Below are 20,342 nucleotides of genomic sequence, written 5' to 3'. Positions count from 1 at the left end.
GATCACTCTTTTTATGCTCCAAAGCTTCAACTTTCCTAACTAGGGATGCAAATTTTGCTTGTAAATCATGATCTTCCCTAAGGTTATGGATTCCTCCACTAGATGGAGATGATTGTTGCTTATTTGTCAATTCAAAAGTTCCAACAGTATCACAATGTTGTGCATTTTCAGCTAATTGGTCAAGGTAATCTAGTGCATCTTCAGGCTTTTTATCCCTAAATTCACCATTGCACATCATTTCAACAACCTGTCTACTTTGGGGTATTAAGCCCTCATAGAAGTAAGTGACTACTCGCCAAGTTTCAAAACCATGATGTGGGCATATGTTAAGCAACTCTTTAAACCTATCCCAACATTGGTATAATGTTTCTCTATTTTTTTGAGTGAAAGAAGTGATTTGCCTTTTAAAAGAATTTGTTCTATGAGGTGGAAAGAATTTTTTCAAAAACTGTTCTTGCATGTTATTCCAAGTTCTTACTGATCCAGATCTAAGGTTTTGTAGCCAAGTTTTAGCTTTATCTTTTAATGAAAAAGGAAAAAGCTTTAATCTAATTATGTTCATGCTACAATTTTGGTCTGTGTATGTATTACAAACTTCCTCAAAATCTCTTAGATGCAAGTACGGATTCTCAGATTCTAAACCATGAAATGTTGGTAAAAGTTGGATAATACCTGATTTAAAGTTGAATCGAGATGCTTCTGGAGGAAATACTATACACGACGGTGCTCCGGTTCTGGTTGGATTCATGTAGTCTCTCAGAGTCCTTGGTTGATTCTGATCATGCCCATGTTGAGATTGGTTGTCTCCCTGATCAATTTGAGGGTTAAGTTCGCCCAAAACGGTTTCGCCTTCATTCTCATCCATGATTGGTGGTGGAGATTGAGATCTACGAATTAACCTGCCACTTGAAGATCGAGACCAACGTCTCATGCAAGGGTTATGTTATAAAGATAATATTTACACAAATTGATAACAAAATTAAAAAAAACAAATAATATAAGTGTACAAAAGAAAATTAAATAATAGTTTTGGTGGTTGAACCCACCAATTAACAATAAATTAAGTATAAAATAAATGCAAATGAAAGAAAAAGAAAAAGAAAGAAAAATGGTGGTTGAACCCACCAACAAAGTAAAAATAATAATAATAATAATAAATAAATAAATGCAAAATAAAAAAATGGTGGTTGAACCCACCAATTAAAAAAATACAAAATTAAATAAATACTGAAAATTAAATAACTGAAAATAAAAGTTAAGAGTTAGTAGTTAGTTTGGTGGTTAAACCCACCAATAAAGTAAAAACAAATAAATAAATACGAAATAAAATAAATACAGAAAATTAAATAACTGAAATTAAATAAAAGTTAGGAGTTAGCAGTTAGTAAGTTAAGAGTTAGTAATTAGAGTTAGTAGTTAAAGTTAGTTTGGTCCAAAATAAATCCAAATATGTCCAAATATGTCCAAAGTATGTCCAAATATGTCCAAGTCTTGATTATGTTGAGGAATTTCGTCTAGAGATTCTATTGCAAATTATTTTTAATTTTATGGTCAAACTGTAATTTTTAGAAGTTTAGAATTAGCAATTTGGGATGAAAGTGAAACAGTTGAAAGATGTCGGGGTTCGAACGTAATTACCAGAAGATTGGGCTAGAAACGGAAATTATTGGGGTGAAACAAGAATTATGAAAGATATGGGGACAAAAGAGAATTTAAGAAAAGAAAAAGGGGGCAAACAAAATTTTACATATAAGAGAAAAATAAAAAACGGAAAAACAAACCAAATAAAAAACTTTTCCCCGGCAACAACGCCAAAAACTTGACACAACTTAAAAGTAAATTTTAACTCTCAAGTATAAGAGTGTCTTGTTGTATTATAACTCGGTGAGTTCGAGGTCGATCCACAGAGAAAAGATTTAATTAGTTTATTTTATTTTATCTAAAAATTGAAATTAAAACTTGAATATAAACAACTTAATTTAAATGAAACTATGGAATTGAACTAGTTAGGGTTATGGATCCACTCTTAGAAATAAATAAAACTTAATAAATTCTTTTTGCCAATTTGTTTTAGATTTATTACTCAAAAGATTAATTATACAAATTATTATTATTTTCCCTTTAATTTTATGATGGATTAAGTATTTATTGTGCCAAAATTTAATTTGTCTACAATAAATCAAAATACCATTTCACCATGCCTTATATTAAGATCTTAAGAATTTATTGTGCCAAATTCATTTGTTTGTCTACAATAAATCAAAATTTCAAAATATAAAACATGTATAAAATTAAATAGAAAATAATTTAATTTATAAAATTAAACATAGAATTTGATTAAATCATATTTATTTCTTAAGAGTTTCACCTTCCCCTAACTAATATTATTTAGTTAAGCATAATTAAAATAAAAAGAAGTAGTAAAATTGAATTACTTATAATTAAAAGAAATAAAAACAACTAAAATTGGAAATAAAACTAATTTTATTAATGAAAATAATTATACAAAATATTAAAAACACACCTGGAAATCAAGATTACAAGGAGATGGAGAGAATTTGAGAAGAAGAGAGATGTAGAGAGATGATTAAAACATAAAAATGAGGCCCCATTTATAGAAAAATAAATTCATAATCCAGTATTTTGCGGTCCATCATAGGCTTCATGTATGTGCTCCTCACAACCCTTAGATCAAGATCCAATGGCTGGTCAAACTTAAAAAGTCAACATCACACATGGCATCATTTGACTCGTCCGATTTGCTCAAAGAACGGTTGAGATTTGGCGGGTTAATGGGTGGATCGGGTCGACTCGAATACAAAGATTCGGATCCTCCAACTTGCTTCACCAACCATTGCCACGTGGCACAATCATGGCCATTGAATCATGAACGGTTGAGATTTAGTCAAGATTGCCAGTTATCCCATGCACTCATATCTATTGTAAGCTCATTTCATCATCCAATCAGTGCTCGGTCAACAGGAAAAGTCAACTTTTTTTACTCAAGCCCAATTTTAAGTTGATCTTGACTGATCTTAAGGTTTTCGGACCTCCGGAATCCAAATTTGACCTCCGTTTATCTGTTTGGAGCCTCGAAGTACGTGAAATTAATAATTTTCCTAATAAACACATAAAAATACACAATATTAAATATATTTAAAACATAATTAATAATTCATAATATATTACATAAACACAAATATAAATTATAACATAAGCATAAAATAACATATTATCGCTTGATAATTAAACAATTTTTAATACTAATCAACCCTTTCAAGTAACAGCCATTAAGCCCTATGAATGGCCTACAACCCTCCTTGAACCCATCTCTAAGGCCTTGGAAGCTCACCATAAACCTTTGAAACCTGTACTTATCAGCAGGTGTGTCTCGCTTTGTCACCTTCAACAAGGCCAATGCCCCAGGCATTTGCTGTTTGATGACATTTGTATAATCCCACAATGACTTGAAGCTCTCAACATGGTCACCACCAGCAGCTGATTTTAAAATTCTTCTCCTTGCCCTATAAACCTTTAGTGGAGCAACGATCACCCCATGCACTTTTTTTTTAGATCATCTACAAGTGTGTCAACACCTATCCTTGATCAGCAAGCACTATATAGCTGTACTTTCTGGCTATCCAAGATTTGTCACGTACCTGTCATCAGCTAAATACTCTTGCAGGTGGCCCAAAAACCAAGTCCAATTATCTATATTCTCATATTCACAAACAAAAATTGCAATGGGAAATATGCATTGATTTGCATCCAAACTTACTGCTGATAGCAGCACACCTTCAAATGACCCTTTCAAGTAACAGTCATTAAGCCCTATGAATGGCCTACAACCCTCCTTAAACCCATCTCTAAGGCCTTGGAAGCTCACCATAAACCTTTAAAACCTGTACTTATCAGCAGGTGTGTCTCGCTTTGTCACCTTCAACAAGGCCAATGCCCCAGGCATTTGCTGTTTGATGACATTTGTATAATCCCACAATGACTTGAAGCTCTCAACATGGTCACCACCAGCAGCTGATTTTAAAATTCTTCTCCTTGCCCTATAAACCTTTTGTGGAGCAGCGGTCACCCCATGCAATTTTTTTTTAGATCATATACAAGTGTGTCAATACCTATCCTTGATCAGCAAGCACTCTATAGCGGTACTTTCTGGCTATCCAAGCTTCAGTTACCTCAGGATTGTTATCGAGGCCTTCACAGGTGTGTATGTTGTGCAAAATCCGAATCTGAAAGTACTTGCCCCAGTTTTGAATTGCAGCATATACTCTAAATGGGCATTTATCTACATAGCAGCCACACAAAATCCTTTTTTTCTCTAACTTGATCATTATACCCCTGAAACTGTGTTGAATACAGTAATCCTTCAGAACCCACGCAAATTTTCTAAAATTTTTTAACACCATTTCCTTTCTAAATTCTATTGGTTTTGTACCCTCCCTGAACATTTGCCCACCCAATGTATAAGACATCTTGCTAAATGGATGCTCATCCTTTGAGTCTGAAAGTGGCCTATAGTCACCATTGTCACTTTTATATCCATCAAGTAAGTCATCATCTTCTTCGTTTTGAACTTCGTCTTCAAGCTGACTGTTAGATGTTCTTGTGGCTCTACACATGTCATCTTCTGATTCAGACTACATGTGGAAGTCCATTTCCTCAGCTGGTGGCATCTCATCATCTTCGTCCGCATGTCTTATTGGGCCAGCACTATCATTCAGGCTCCGTGATTTACTTTTTCTAGTTGCCTTGGGCCTGCTCATGACTTGCTCAAAAATCTACAAAGTTGGTATTTCTCTTCTTCTTTACAGTCTTCTTATCATGCTCAACGGCTTCAATACGTGGCCTCCTTTAATTTGCAATCCTTTGAGAAGCTCTAATTTGGACAACAACGACCTTTCTCTTGTTAGCTTGCCTATGTGAATGAGTGATAGTAACAGGTGACTTGCTGATGTTTTTCTTATTTCTTTTACAAGGTTGAGTTTACACAATCTCTAATGGTAAATCATCTGTATGTATTGTATCTTCTGCATGATCAGTTGGTTCTTTTGTTTGAGAATGTGTAGTTGTTCATCTTCTAGATGTATGAGATGCATCTTCTTCAGCTTCGCCTGCAAAGTCATCCACGCCTTCATCAACAACATGAAAATCAGATAAGTGATCACTATGTTGTGAAAGGTGTACACAGTCAGTCTCACCCTCATCAACACCCTTTTCTGGACCACCATCACCTGAAGGATAGTTAAATGTAGGCATTGATATAGGGTTTTGTCAAACTGAAGTGGTACTATTGTTGCTGGTCTTAGGTTCTGCTGCAGTAGTGGGTTCTGGTGTGGTCTGTGTTTCAGAATTTTCAGCTTCTGCTTTAACTTCAAATTTGATTGTGGTTTCTGTTTGCACTGTATCTTCTGCTGCAGTGGTGGGTTCTTATGTGATTTGTGTTGCGAGCTCAGGTTCTGCTGCAGTGGTGGGTTCAGTTGTGGTTTGTATTTCAGAATTTTTAGCTTCTGCTTTAACTTCAAATTCAGTTGTGATTTTTGTTTGCACTGTATCTTCTGCTGTAATGGTGGCTTCAGGCGTAAACTCTGGTTCTAAAATGGAGACCCCACAAAATTTAGTCTTTGAAATTTTTCTTGAACTTTTTTTTGCCACTGACTTTCTTTTACCACCTCTTTTTCCAGTAGCAGTTGCATGCACCTGTTGTTGTGCTTTAACATTGTCGGTTGGTTGCCTCTGAAACACAGATAACACACTCTGAGGTTCGGCATCAGGCCCATTAGCAACATCTTCTATATCATCCTCAAGCAACCTCCTTTTAATTACATTCGTCACATTAAGTGGTATGATGGTCATGTTAAACACAATCTCTGTAAACTTCTTCTCATTGTACAACTGCCATATCTGATATACCTCATGATCATTATCTATTGTACCCTTCTTCCCATTCCATGGCAGTGTAACTTGAATGATGAATCTCTCATCTCTATAACTATTTCTCCCAATCATTCTTTTCATTGCAGCATTGATAAGAATAACTCTACTTAGAAAGTCAGGGTCAATGAGGCCAACCTCAAAAGTTTCACCAAGAAAGCTGACAATGCCTTTCACCCTCAACTACAAATGTGATAATAAAAGCATTATAAATATCAGAACCAGAGTAGGCATTGTAGACATGATATCTAAAATTTAAAGCAAAACCAAAATATCCATCACCAAAACCTAAACAACCACTTTTTTAAATCTCCAGCAGCAACTTATTTGTAAAGGAAATACTATAAACTATTAATGGTACAATGAAAACAAAATGCTCTAATTAACTAAGACTAGGGTTTAAACCTATTTATCTTCAAATAATAACAACAATAGCACAAATTTTTCATATAAACAGGTTATTCTTCTAGTTAATATTGTCCTGCATTCCCCTGAAACTCTGCTAAACCCATTTTAATGGAAATAATTGAATGAAAAAAAAAATTCCTTACCTCTGCCATCGTAAGGTTGTTGTTACCAGCAACCACTCTCCAATGGTCACTTTTTTTTTGTCTTTCGAACAAAAAATGTTTTCTTTATGACCAATATTTTGATGCTCTGTTTCAAAGTTTCTCTCTCTAAAATGTGAAGAAGATGATGGTTCGCGCTAAGAGCAAGGGACCCTCTGCTCTTTTTACGTTTAACCACTTATATATTTTCTCATTAAATATTTTGAAAATAACTTATTTTATATTACCCTATATAAAATTATAAAACTTTAGGGAGTGGTTGAAAGGCTGCCTTGATTTGACATGTCACAATTCTCTAGGCTAATGCTTGTTACGGTGTTTGTTAAAAAATATGATTTTACCCTTTAAGCTCGTTACTTTAACGGGAAGATCACGACAATTGAGGGGTAGAGTGATGTTTTCATATCCTTGGGGGGTATTTTGAAGATAGTCACTCTAGTGGGGGTACAGTGAATTTAACCCTAAACAATATAGGTGATGTATCGCATGTATTGCTTTATCATATACCATCGTTGTTTGCCGTTTTGTTTAAAAGAATGGATTGGAGCCTTACATCTGTCCTTTAGCAAGTTCGAATGGCTATTATAGCCTTTACGTGAGTGGAAAGATTTTGGGTTGTGGTAACAAACCCAGAAACAAAGTGCTGACAGCCGAGGGATCTTTCCAGATTGATTTTTATTTGTATAAAAGGCCTCAAGATTTGCTCTATGGCTATTTTATCTTGTAAATAGAAAGATAGAGATCTTCACAGTGGATGTTGAAGTGTTTGTTTGATTCTACTTTCTCTGTGCAGTGGCTAGATATTGTTTTCTCATATCAAAATCATCAAGATCAATTTCTTCATGGACTTATTAGAGATCATTAAGATTAAGAGTGGATCCTGGGGGACTAAAATCAATACTTGAGTGATTTGCAGTTCAACAATGTTTACAACATCGAATCAAAAACATTTTTTTAATTAAAAGAAGAATCAAATTATGAAATTCTTTGAAATATTATTATATAATATGTTGCTTCCTATGACGATAAAAATGTTGCAAAAAGATTACTTGTTGTCATTGACTTTGAAGAGCAACCAACGATATGATTGTTGAGTCCATTATTTATAGAGTTGGTATCTTATGGAAAGTATAGTTAAATTAGAATTTTATTTATTACATATCTTGTAGTAGGAATTAATTAATTGATTCCTTAATTTAGTGATATTCCAATTTATTAGGAATATTTATTTTTTAATTTAATTAGATGTCTAATTTAGCAAGTTAATTAATGATGGGATTCTAATTGGCACGTAAGATTTATTCAGAGCAAGAAGTTGGTTCAAACAAGAAGTTTATTAAATGTTCTAGATATTTTTTGGGAAACAAATAAGGTAAGAATATCAAATTTATTCATATTTAGATTCATAGGAATTATAAGAGGAAAGAAACTCTTATTTGAAAAGAATCGAAGTTTTTTAAGACTTGTGCCTTTTGTGAAACCCTAGTGCCTATATAAAGATAGGTATTTCACAATTGCTTGCACAACACATAGCATAAAGCAAAGAAATAAAATTGGGCCTCTTCCCTAGAGAATTCGGATTTGCCACATGACGTTGCGTTGATTTCTTTTCTTATCTTCTCCATTCGAAGTTTTGTAACGAGACTATTTCTTTTCATCTCTGTGAAGAGTCTATGTAGATCTTAAATTACTAGACATTGAAGAATTAAAGAATTCCTATTGATCACTTTAAGAAGTGCCTTGAGGATCGTAGATCAAGAAGGGTAGCAATTATTTAAGAGAAACAGATTCAGTTTAAGGTTGAGTAAGCTGTATGGTGATAAACTGTAAGTGAGAGTCTTAAGTTTGGTAAATCCATGAGTTGTAACATCTCAACTTAGTGAATTGCTTTTCATCTGAGCATGGCCTCGTGGATGTAGAATTAATTAATCAAACCACGTAAAAATCTTCGTGCCATTTAATTTCTACAATTTTATTGTGTTTTCAAAAATCAATATTTTTTATGCAAGATGAACAGTAACCATGAATAATAATCGTGAACAGTCATTGTGAAAAGTACTGTGAACAATATTTTCAGAAAATTAATTTAATTTTTTCAGAAAATTAATTTAGTTTCTTAATTAATCAGTTTTAGGTTAAAATTGCCTGCATCTATTTGTAATATATCTAAATTTCCTTTCAATGATAATGATAATATCGTTCATAGAAAAAATAAAATTCAAAATTTGATTATACGCTTAGGTGAAAGAAAATAAATTAACCTCCGAAAATATCCCAAGTTTCAGTTTTCTTTTTTAAAAGTTGTTTGGCACTGATAGAGCATTATGAAATGATACAATGTCCACCTATAAGAATTTGTGCGCACAGAATGTGTGGAACGATGACAGATGGTGGCTAATTCGTGTGGAACAAAGACGACGAAGACGACTGCGTGGTGGGAGGTGAGGGCTTGATGTGACTGAGCCTGTATGGTTGTTGACGAGAGCAGCTAGGGTCCAAAGAAATGTCTCAATGAGAGTATTTTTATTTTCAGTAAGATTCTTTTAAGACAGTATTAAATAATAAATAAAATAATAAAAAATTGATTAATAAGATTTTAATTTAAGCAGTAATTGGCCGCCTAGATGAAACCTTTTACATTTTGCATTACTAATTATAGATGATAAACTTACCCGCAAATCCATTAATCCACCCAAATTCACTCGCAAAAACCCGTTGTAGGTAATTACATGTTGCGCACATAATGTGTGGAATGGTGACGGCTGGTGGCTGATTCATGTGGAATGAAGATGGCAGAGACTACTACATGGTGGCGAGTGAGGGTTTGACGTGACTAAGTGTGTATGCTTGTTGAGGAGAGCAACTAGGGTCCTTAGAAATGTCTCAATGAGAGTATTTTTATTTTTAGTAAGATTTTTTTAAGGAAAGTATTAAATAATAATAAAATAATAAAAAATTTCAGTAAGATTTTCTTAAGAAAGTATTAAATAATGAATAAAATAATAAAAATTTGATTAATGAGATTTTCATTTAGGTAGTAATTGGCCACCAAAATGAAACCTTTTACATTTTACATTACTAATTAGGGATGGCAAAATTACCCGCAAATCCATAAATCTGCCCAAATTCACTCCTAAATGACTGCTTGCTACAGGTAATTTTACTTGTTATGCTTGGGTTTAGTATTTTAAATTGAAATCCACTATGGGTAGAGGATAGGTTTAGTATTGAGAAAAAATTCAATGGATGTCCGTGCTCTTTTTGTAATTATTGATTTTCTAATTTTAATCATGAAAATTAATTAAAAATTTAATCATAAATATACGTTAGCTAACCCTACGAATTTCTAAACCTAACCTCACTCACTGTAGCCGCATACCTTACTCCTTCTAGTGTGTATGCGTGTGTGTGTGTGTGAGTCTGTGTGTGTAAGTAGAAATTTTATAATTTTCAGGTTTAATATTACTGATATTTTATTTTAGTTTGATTAATTTTATTCATTTTGCTTTAGTGACTTCAACTTAATGATTGCTTACTAAAGTTAATTTTTATTTTTTAATTAATTATTAACTTTAGTTGTCCAAATTGATTTGTTAATATTGTTGGCAATACTTGGATATTATTTAAAAGTTGAAGTAAGGTATTGATCTTAGTGATGATGATTTGCCTACAACTGAAATATTTTTGTTGTAGATTGATACATTTTGTGTATTTATTTTAATGTTGAAACTTTAATTTCTCATTTACTTTGATAAAATCTAGAGTTGAGTAATTTATGCAGATTTTTTAAGCTAATGTTATAAATTTATTATTATTATAAATTTTAATGTATTATTTAAATAATTTTTTAATGTTTGAAATTTTAATTGTGGGAACATGCTAAAAACCTATTGCGTGCTGTAGGTGAATTTGATAATTATTAAAACTTACAGCAGGCAAGTTTGTTTAAAAAAAAATTAAGCAAGTTGCACGTGGTTTGATAATTTAAATTCTTTGTAGGCATTAGTTTGTTGATGACAAACTCTCATTGGATGGTATCCATTGCCATCCATAATTACTATCTCTATATTAATACAAATTAATTTAAATTCTTATTCTAAGTAATATTACACTTATTTTTAGTTTTAATGTTTGAGTGATATTTGATTTTATTATTTGTGAGATACTAGATCTAGAATAATTTTGTAACAGCACGAACGAATCATGCTACCCTCTTCAAACCTAATTTACTTTTCTATTTATTATTAATGTAACATTAATATAAATTTACTCACCAATATTCTTATATAATTGGATATATAATTTGTAACTTAATTGATATCTCCCTTCTTTTTTTTTTTAATTGTTATAGTTTTGTGGTAATTTGTTTTAGTATCTATTAATAGTGTAATAAATTTTTAACAGTTGATTGCACGTCAAATTTTACATCATGAACTAATACACAAATGATATAACATCTATTTATATGTGCAATATTACTAAAATTAATTTAGTTTCTTTAAAATTTTAACAATCATGCTTAAATCATATGATCATAAATGCAATTAAATATAAATTATTTAATCATAGTTGTTGCACTAAAATTATAGTTGTCTAGTTACATTGTTAATTTGGTTCATCGGCACAATACAACATCGAAAACAATTGCTATAATACCTAACATATAATGAATTATATTATTAAGAAATTTTTTTTAAAAGTGTTTTTTATTGGCTTAACCAAATGATTTTCAAGTGGGGCTAAAAGTTCAATTTAGACTATAGACACATACTATAAACACATTAAATTAGATTATATAGAAACATTATTAAAAATTTTACTATTATGAAAAATAATTTCATATAGACAATATCCACGTTCGATGAAAAAATGATATCATAAAAAATTCACAAGTTTATTTTAGTTTAATCATAGTTAAAATGACTAATAATGATAGCTATGTTATTAGCAACATCAATAATAAAGTCAAGTGTTATACTGTCATTAATTATAATAGCACTAATAACTCAATACCAAATATGTTACATGTAATAATTTAATTAATTTATTATAAGTTTTTATTAAGTAACTGGTGCAAGAGATTATTTGTGAGTATCTTCCAATCAGTGTTCACATATATGATACATTATATGTGTCTAAAATGAAGTACAGATTGTATTATTAGTATCATTGTACTATTAGTATCAGTCACTAGAACTAATAATATTGACAACAGCAATTTTGATAATTGATAATGACATTTGGTACTATTAATAATTATAAAACTATCCAAAAGTTGGATGGAAAAAAAATAATATATATATATATATATATATATATATATCATTTATGATCTATTTGATCTACACTAATTTAAATATTATTGTCACTAATACAGACATTAAATATTTTAAAGTAATTTTTTCGGCCATAATTTAAATATTATTCTCGTTAATACAGACATTAGAAAAGCCATCCAACAGGCAATAAATTTTAAAAATAAAAAATAAAAAAGGCTGTATGACATGAGCGGCTACATTATAAGCAAGCCAACTAAATACCAGCTGAGAGAGAGTAAACTTGACCTTCCTTAAAGCTTCCTTCAATGCCCACTTGGACTTATAGCTCAGTGGTGAACTATTGCCCTTAAAGTTAAGCATGACTATGAAGGCAATGGTTCAAGTCCCCACGGACTCAACCTTCCTCAATTAAATATAATTGTGTGGAGACTACTTACAACGTCTTTCTCCCTTGCGAAATGCGAGTGGAGTAGAGACATCTCTCCTCCGTGAGGGGTATTTGGCTGGGCATGTGCTTCATAGACTAAAAATGTAATAATATAAGTCCCATGTGCGAAATGCGAGTGGAGTAGAGACATCCCTCCTCCGTGAGGGGTATTTGGCTGGGCATGTGCTTCATAGATTAAAAATATAATAATTTAAGTCCCATGTATATATATCTAATTGTAAATATCAGTGTAATTATCTGCTGTCATAGCAGTTGTATATATCTCTGTGTAATACAATAACCTGATGCTTAATCAGTTAAAAAAAAAAATCTTCCTTCAATGTTCATCACATACACACCACATCTTATATGATATAAAATAGAATGGATGAATTAAAATTTAATAAAGAACCACGTTTGGTAAGGCTGGACATAAGATCGGATTCAGATAGATCCGATGTTATCTATACAAATTCGGATTGAATTCATATTTGATTTTAAATCCGATTGAATATGATTTGTATCATCCAATTGGATTTGATTCAAATTGGATCGGATTTAGGTTGATCCGAATAATCCCATGGGATTCACAGCTACAGTAACAGTAGTGCTATTTAGAGGGGAAAAAAAAAAGAAAAAGAAAAAGAAAAACAGCCGCAACACACAAATGTGAAATCCCTAATTTCATCTTCTCAAATCAGCAGCAGCCACGACCATCACAAGCGCTAACCCAGAGAAACCACAAACCAAACGCACGCCACCGACAACCAGACCCACATCGAGACCACGCCGCCGGTTACACAAACCAAACAAACTCAACCACGTCTTCGCAGATTGCCCTGCCGCATCTAAACCTCACCGTGTCGACTTTGATGCCGGAGAGATTTGCTGGTAAATGTACATTGTGTAAGGTTCGTGTCCTTTACTGCATGATTGTCTAACGAGTAACGACTTGAATGGTTGGCCTCTAATGAGTAGATCAAGAAAAGACGAGCTGATTCGACACCCTGAGGTTCTGATAATAAAGCTAATGAAAGAATTGCCTAAGGACTTGTGGTTTCATTAACTATAGATTTCATGATTTTTTTTGTGAAAATTGTCAAAAGGGGCTGAAATTCGAATCCAATCCGTACCCATCCCGAATCCGATCGGATTCAGCCTCCGATTCAAATCTGAAATTGCCCAGCCCTAACATTTGGTGTTGCACAGAATGTATTGTAAAATAAAATATTTTTATAATTTTTTATTATTAAATTAATTAATTTTATTTATCTAAAGAAACTAAAATACTCATAGTCGCCTGCTACACACCACCATCCACTGTCACTGGCCACACCACTGGGCATTGGATTGGAGTCCAATAAAATTAAATTTGACACCATTAAGACCCTTAACTCCGGATTTTTTAACTAATTAAAAATAGCGACAGCGAGTATGAAAGTCAATAGCTTCTAACTCTTTTTTTCAAATGAATAGATTCTTTTTATGTCAGTGAGTGAATTTTTAGTGATTGGATGAGCCAGCGATGAAGATTTCAATAATGTCAAGCTTGGCTTCATTGGACTCTTTGTTACTTACCTGTGGCTTTTGCATGGTTGGATACCCCATTCGAACTTTTTGTACTCCTCGTCCATTACTTTAAACGATATAAACTCACTACTGCTAATTAATTAATTAAATTTGAAGTTGGCAAGATTAGGTCAGGTTATGATTGCATGCATGCAATACATGGATATATAAATACCTCGAGTTAGAATTTTTTGATTCGTTATCTAGTAAACAAACTCGTTGACGCCATTTAGAGCAATGTATTCTTCGAAGGAAGATTTTAAATAAATTTTGCATTAACTTTAGTATAGACGGTGAAGACTGTGACGAATGGTCTAAATTTTTTTTATTTTAAAACTGTGGTGTAGTGAGGAATAGACGGTTCTGATGTAATTGCTTGTGTTGTGAGTACTATGAAATTATATCATTTCGGCAACACATTGCCCATATTTTGAACATAAATGTCCCTGCATGCTCTATTGTTGCACTAACAAGAAGTCGACGAAAAATTGACAGGTAGTTAACATAAGCGATTGTATAGTTCTACACTTTAAAAAGTTTTTATCTTAAAAAACTGACATTTATCAAGTGTTTGGTAAGATAATATAATTAATTCACTTATATCTTATTAAAAATCACATACCAACCACTCAATAAATAAAACATCTTTTGAGATGAAATTTGAGATAAAAAAAAAATTTAAGATATCTACCACTACTCACTACTACAAAAATAGGCTTTACCGACACTAAATTAGAGTCAGTAAGTACTTTTCCTGACACTTATTAATTGTGTCAGTAATGCTCAAGGCAGAACACCCTGACACTAATTTTTAGTGTCAGTGATTTTTGTATCAGTAATTCATGTCACTATAGTATCACCAAAATAATGATACGATAGTGTTAATATTTGATAATACTATTTACATGTTAGTGATTTATGTGACTATAGTATCAATAACAAGTTAGCTCGATAATATCAAAATTATTCATGTCAATTTAAATATTTAGTGTCAGTATTTAATAATGTTATGCAGGATTGGTTAATAAATTTTTTTATTCTAATTATATTTTTCCTGAATGTTTTACAACCAAAAGAAAGCTCAAAATATATTAAATATATAAAATGTCACAATATAATTCACATAATAAACATCTCAAATACATCACTCAAATTCACATGATTCAACTACACCACTATTTGGAAAAGAAAAATATAAGTACTAAATTAAGTTTTCAACAACCACAAAGTACTAATTTAGTTTCCACCAAAAAGAAGCACAAGAACATCACTCAACATCCATCTGCAGCTTCATTTTTTTCCCACCTACAACAACATAAATCAATTAGTATGGAAATAGATTATGGAAAAAATTTGATTGTGAGTAGTTAAACAGAGCAATTGAAGGATGTTTCAACAACTAATAAAACAATAAGATTACAATAATACTGAAAGTTATAGAAATAAAAAACCTTAGCTTAAGTTGTCTGAAGAAGCCATGTTGGATAACCTGCTACAAGTCACAGAAAACAAAACATCTAAGTCAATCTAATTAAAAACTTCCTATTTTTTATAATCAAACAACAGAAATCTGCAATCAAAACATCCATTTGCCCACTCAAACTTTCAGCCTTAGCATAAACTTCTTTCACTTTAATCTCATAAAACTTGTCAAATTTATGAAACTCTCATCAAGCCTTCTAAAAAACTACTGCTCTCATTCCCCTCCTTCCTCAACAATCCTCAAAAGTATTTTCATTGCAAAATAGTCCAAAAAAATTATAGGAGTTGTTTTGACTTTAGAATAGCAACAAAACAGCCCCAGGAAATCTGTAGGGGTTGTTGTGCAGTGAAAACAGCCACTAGAAATTTACAGGGGCTGTCTTGTTGATGTTCTATGGTAGAAATAGCCCCTGCAAATTAACACTTTCAGATGAATTAGAAAGGAAAATAATGTTACCTATGATAGTCATCATTGTTGAAGTCATAGCAGGCTATTAACAATAATAACAGCATTTACATCAGTTTATGAAACTGCTTTTATTGGTTTTTTTTTTTTTGCAAGGATATGTATATAAATAATAGTGCATTTAAACTTACATATATAATGTATCTTAGACCAGCCATTAATGTGGTATAGCTTTTGTAAAGTACCCTATTTACCTCAGAAACCTCACTTTCCTCTATGCCAAGATTTTGAATCATCTATTATACACACAGTAAATTTGTAGAAACTAGTTATACATTTGTTAAACAAATAAACAACTTAAATGACAAAAGTTTACTGACTGAATAGAAATGCACCAAGGTCATTATAAATTGGCACTACTTATTGAAATGATCAACAACATTGACACTAACACCTCATACATGAATTCAGATTTTAAGCGTATAAAGAGAGTTTAAATGAATGATTGATTATACATTTTATAACAGATTTTACAACAATAAAGTAGATAAATGGCAACTCTACTAGAGGTATGTTTCTAGTATAAGGAATCAAGCATAAGTAAAGGAGCAAGGTAGTATCGTATCATCTGCATAATCAACACACCATGATAGAAATTGAATCAAATAAATACTACGAGTGCCGAATGGAAGAAAGAAATTAAAACATTTTCTGTAAAATATTATTATTATTATTATTAATCAATAACAGGTCTTAATATAAAGCGAAAAGTTTCCGATGATAACATAAATATCCAAAACTATATAGTCAAATACTCAAAAGCTGAAACCAAAATATCAGAAAAAAAATTTATAAAAGTAATAACAATAAAACTAAGCAGTAAACACAACAGACCCACCAGCTTTTTTAATTTTCTTCTTGGCTGTTTTGGAAACGCTTCACCACAACGCGTTGGTTCTCTAGCAAAAGGCCCTTACCCAAAACCTTAAAGTAACCAAACTGAGTCACATCGATTGTGGGAACATTGTCTTTGGAAGCTTTGGCTTTGACCTCCTGAGGTACCATTGGCCAAAGTGCCTTTTTTTTTTTTTTTGATGCATGACAATGAAAACTGATCTTTTATATATTCAAGCAAATGAAGCGAAACCCCTGCTCAAAGATACCATAAAAACTAGATGGCAATTTTAAACACTAGTGTCTAAAGCCCAGAGGCCTATGTATTTGATAAAACAACTAACGGAACACAAAACGCATAATGTTGAAATTCAAAAGTTAAAAGGGTCAAACAGAGAAATGAAACATAATATGATTCGCCCTTAAGATAAATTCTTGGCCCTCTAATCACATGCAGAAGCAAGCTACAGTGAAGAGAGATTTGGAAGAAGCACTGAAAATGCCAAAAGATCGAAGTTACCCTTCTTGAGAAAACCGACCTTATGATTACTAAGGCGATTCAGGCAAGACAACTACTACATGAACCCTAAAAATGGAGTTGCTTACCTTCTTTAGGGGATGCGGGGCAAATTAACTTATTACAGTATTACTCACAACTCAATTAATTTGAGTATTTGATTAATCTAATTCAGACAAAAAATTAATGAAAAAATTAAAAAGTGGAATCTCAACTCATTGTCTCAGCTGCCGGCGCGATGGCAACTGCTGAACGTGGCTGCAATGACAATAATTTAGATTGGAGGGTGAGATGGGGACCAGAGACGGAGAAAGTGAGAGCGACTAAACGAGCGTGAAAGAGAGGGGTTGTTGCTGCTGTGTGTGCCTTCAGAGAGAGAGTGAAAGCGAGCGAGCTACTGCAGTGTGTGGTGCGACCTGCTGAGCTACTGTAGTGTGTGGTGCGACCTGCTGGGCTACCGCCGCGCGGGCTGCGCGTGCCGTTGTCATCGTGTGTGCTGGGCTACGAGTGTTTGAATTTTGTTTTCGCTTTATTTGCTAGGGACTAGCAATAAGCTGGTTGGGGGGTGTGTTGAGTGTTAGAAAATGCATATTTATAAAGGAGAAAACCGTCATTTTACATTTTAAGTCTTACTAACAACCCTTACTTTTATATATTTAACCTTCTTGTAATTTAATTACATGTGTTTTATTTTAATTAAGTATTTTATGTATTTTAGGGGCATTATAGTCATTTCACAATAAAGGAGAGATCAGACGGCAAAACGGACATCACTTTTGAACTCAGGACGGTCGAAAACCTTAGGAGGAGCATAAAAGGAAAAATGGCACTATTCACGTGTACGGTACTATTCACGTGTACGGTACTGTATACGTTACTGTTCACGACACTGTTCACATAGACGGATGATGACGTGGCATTGACCGATGATGTGGCATTGACTGATGAGGTGTCACGATCCTGTTGGACTAAAATTCTTATGTACTGTTGATGGTGACGTGGCAGCATATCAGTGGACGAAAAATCTCGCGTACGGTGCATGCATTACACAGGATTATTTTCAACCAAACCGTGTTACTGTTCATCCGCGTGGTCAAACCGTGGACTGTTGACTGATGACGTGGCGCAATCCTGAGCGTCCAAACTGTTTTTAATCCGATGGCCATGATTTACTCCATGTATCTATAAAAAGGGGGCCTCCCCCCCCTAATTTGATATCTCTGAATCCATTTTTGGACTCTGTTTTCTGTAATTCCTTCTCCATCTTGTATTTTCTTCGTATTTTAATAAATTCCCATTTTGCCCCTAGTTCAATTATGAGTGGCTAATTTTCTTTCAAGCTTGGGTTGAAGGTGAAGTCTCAACATGTGTCATGGGCTTAATTTGGTAAATTTATTTTCTCTTCCCCTCTAATTTTTGTGGATGTTTTGACTTCTCGTCGACAAATAATAATAGTCTTGTCTAGATACCGCCTTGGTTACACCGGCTCTCTAGTATAAGGTTATTATTATTTGGCACGATAAGCCCTTAGCACCATATTGATTAGAGCGTGGTTCATGAGGTGTGGATTCCCCCCTCATGATTTAATTGGCATTAATACGGATTATTTAGCCCATGATGCATGTTGATACGGATCCAGATACCCAAGTACGTCATTTCAATAGAATTATCTTCAATTTATTCTCGCCATTGCAATTCCAATTTTATAATTTATTCTCGCCATTTTAATTTAAGTTTTAGCATATACCAAATCATTTCCACCATAAATCCAACAACCCATTTACAAAATTAATTCTATACACAATTAAAATCCACCTCCTCGTGGGATCGACACTCGTCACCATTAGTCTATACTACAATAGATTCGTGCGCTTGCGAGTACATTAAAATTTGCACAACAAGTTTTTGGCGCCGTTGCCGGGGAGGTAAGTAATTTTAATTCATAGAATTAATTTTTGTGAATAATTTCTTTTATTTGTTTTCTTGTATTTTTTTTATTATTAAAAAAAAGAAAAAAAAAGTGAATCTACATTTAAAGGTTAGTATTTCTTTTCTTTTTCTCTTCTTTAAAATTCTGTAATTTAATTTTCCATTTATTTTTCTTTGTAATTTTTTTTTGTTTATCTTATTAATTTAATATTTAGTTAATTTCTTTCACGTATTTATTTTTGTGTATTTTTATAGAAAGGTTGTAATAGCGCAATAAGGTTAGTATCGTAATTTCTCCATCTTCTTTATTTTTATTTGTTTTGTTCCCATCTTTATTTTTTGTTTTGTTTGCATCTTTATTTTTATTTTATTTATTTTGCATGCATGGTCGTAGGTCATTATTACCTAATCTTGAACCTATAGACCTTGAATTAGAAAAAACACTTCGCACACACAAACACGTTAAAAATAAAATGGATTTGCAACCACAAGAGAGGCCATTTAAGGACTACTTCAGTCCCTTAGCTAATTTGAGTACATCATGCATAAGATACCCAAATGTAGCTGCTAGGAGTTTCGAATTAAAACCTAGTGTGCTAAATTGTCTCCCCACATTTTATGGCCTAGAAAATGAGGATCCATATAATCATCTGAATGATTTTCATGCCATTTGTCAAACTTTTAAATATGAAAATTTTTCAGACGATGATGTCAAACTTAGACTATTCCCATTTTCTTTAAAGGATAGAGCTCGTTCATGGTTAAATACTTTACCTGCCAATAGCATTTCATCATTGGAACAAATGGTTACAAAATTTTTAAATAAATATTTCCCAGTGCATAAAACCAATGCTATTCGCAGGGAAATCTCGGAGTTTACCCAGAGAGAGGACGAGCAATTTTTCGAAACATGGGAGCGATTCAATGGGCTACTCTTGAAGTGTCCACATCATGGGTACGAGAAATGGCACCAATGCCAATACTTTTTGGAGGGATTATTGCCAAATGTGCAAGAATGGCTAATGGCGACAAGTGGAGGAGAGCTAATGTCAAAAAGTGCATCAGAGATTTGGAAATTCTTCCAGCGACAAGCGGATAATTCCCAACAACGGAGTCGATCACTCAGGAATACTAGACGAATTAAGGGAGTAAATGAGTTTCAAATTGGCGAGTCAACTTCGGGAATCAAAGAAGTTAAGGAGATGGTTGAAGGTCTTGCTCGACAAATAGCATCGTTATCGACTGCTAAATCAACAAAACCACATGACCAGGACTCATACTCAGATCAAGCCAATGCCATAGGTGTAATGAGAAAGCCATCAAA

General features: G+C 32.9%; 2 non-coding genes across 2 annotated transcripts; one reads left to right on the top strand and one right to left on the bottom strand.

The window, feature by feature from the left end:
* The first annotated feature begins 305 nt into the window (after nucleotides 1-305).
* LOC127898975 (small nucleolar RNA R71) lies at nucleotides 306-414 on the top strand. Its single transcript, XR_008050743.1, has one exon. It is a non-coding gene; the product is annotated as a small nucleolar RNA R71 (small nucleolar RNA).
* Nucleotides 415-19,872: 19,458 nt separating this feature from the next.
* On the bottom strand, nucleotides 19,873-19,976 carry LOC127899000 (small nucleolar RNA R71). Its single transcript, XR_008050768.1, has one exon. It is a non-coding gene; the product is annotated as a small nucleolar RNA R71 (small nucleolar RNA).
* Nucleotides 19,977-20,342: the final 366 nt, after the last annotated feature.

Source organism: Citrus sinensis, chromosome 7 (genome assembly GCF_022201045.2).
Source record: "Citrus sinensis cultivar Valencia sweet orange chromosome 7, DVS_A1.0, whole genome shotgun sequence".
NCBI lineage: Eukaryota > Viridiplantae > Streptophyta > Magnoliopsida > Sapindales > Rutaceae > Citrus > Citrus sinensis.
Note: the sequence above shows the minus strand (reverse complement) of the source record. Positions and strands in the feature narration are given on the sequence as shown.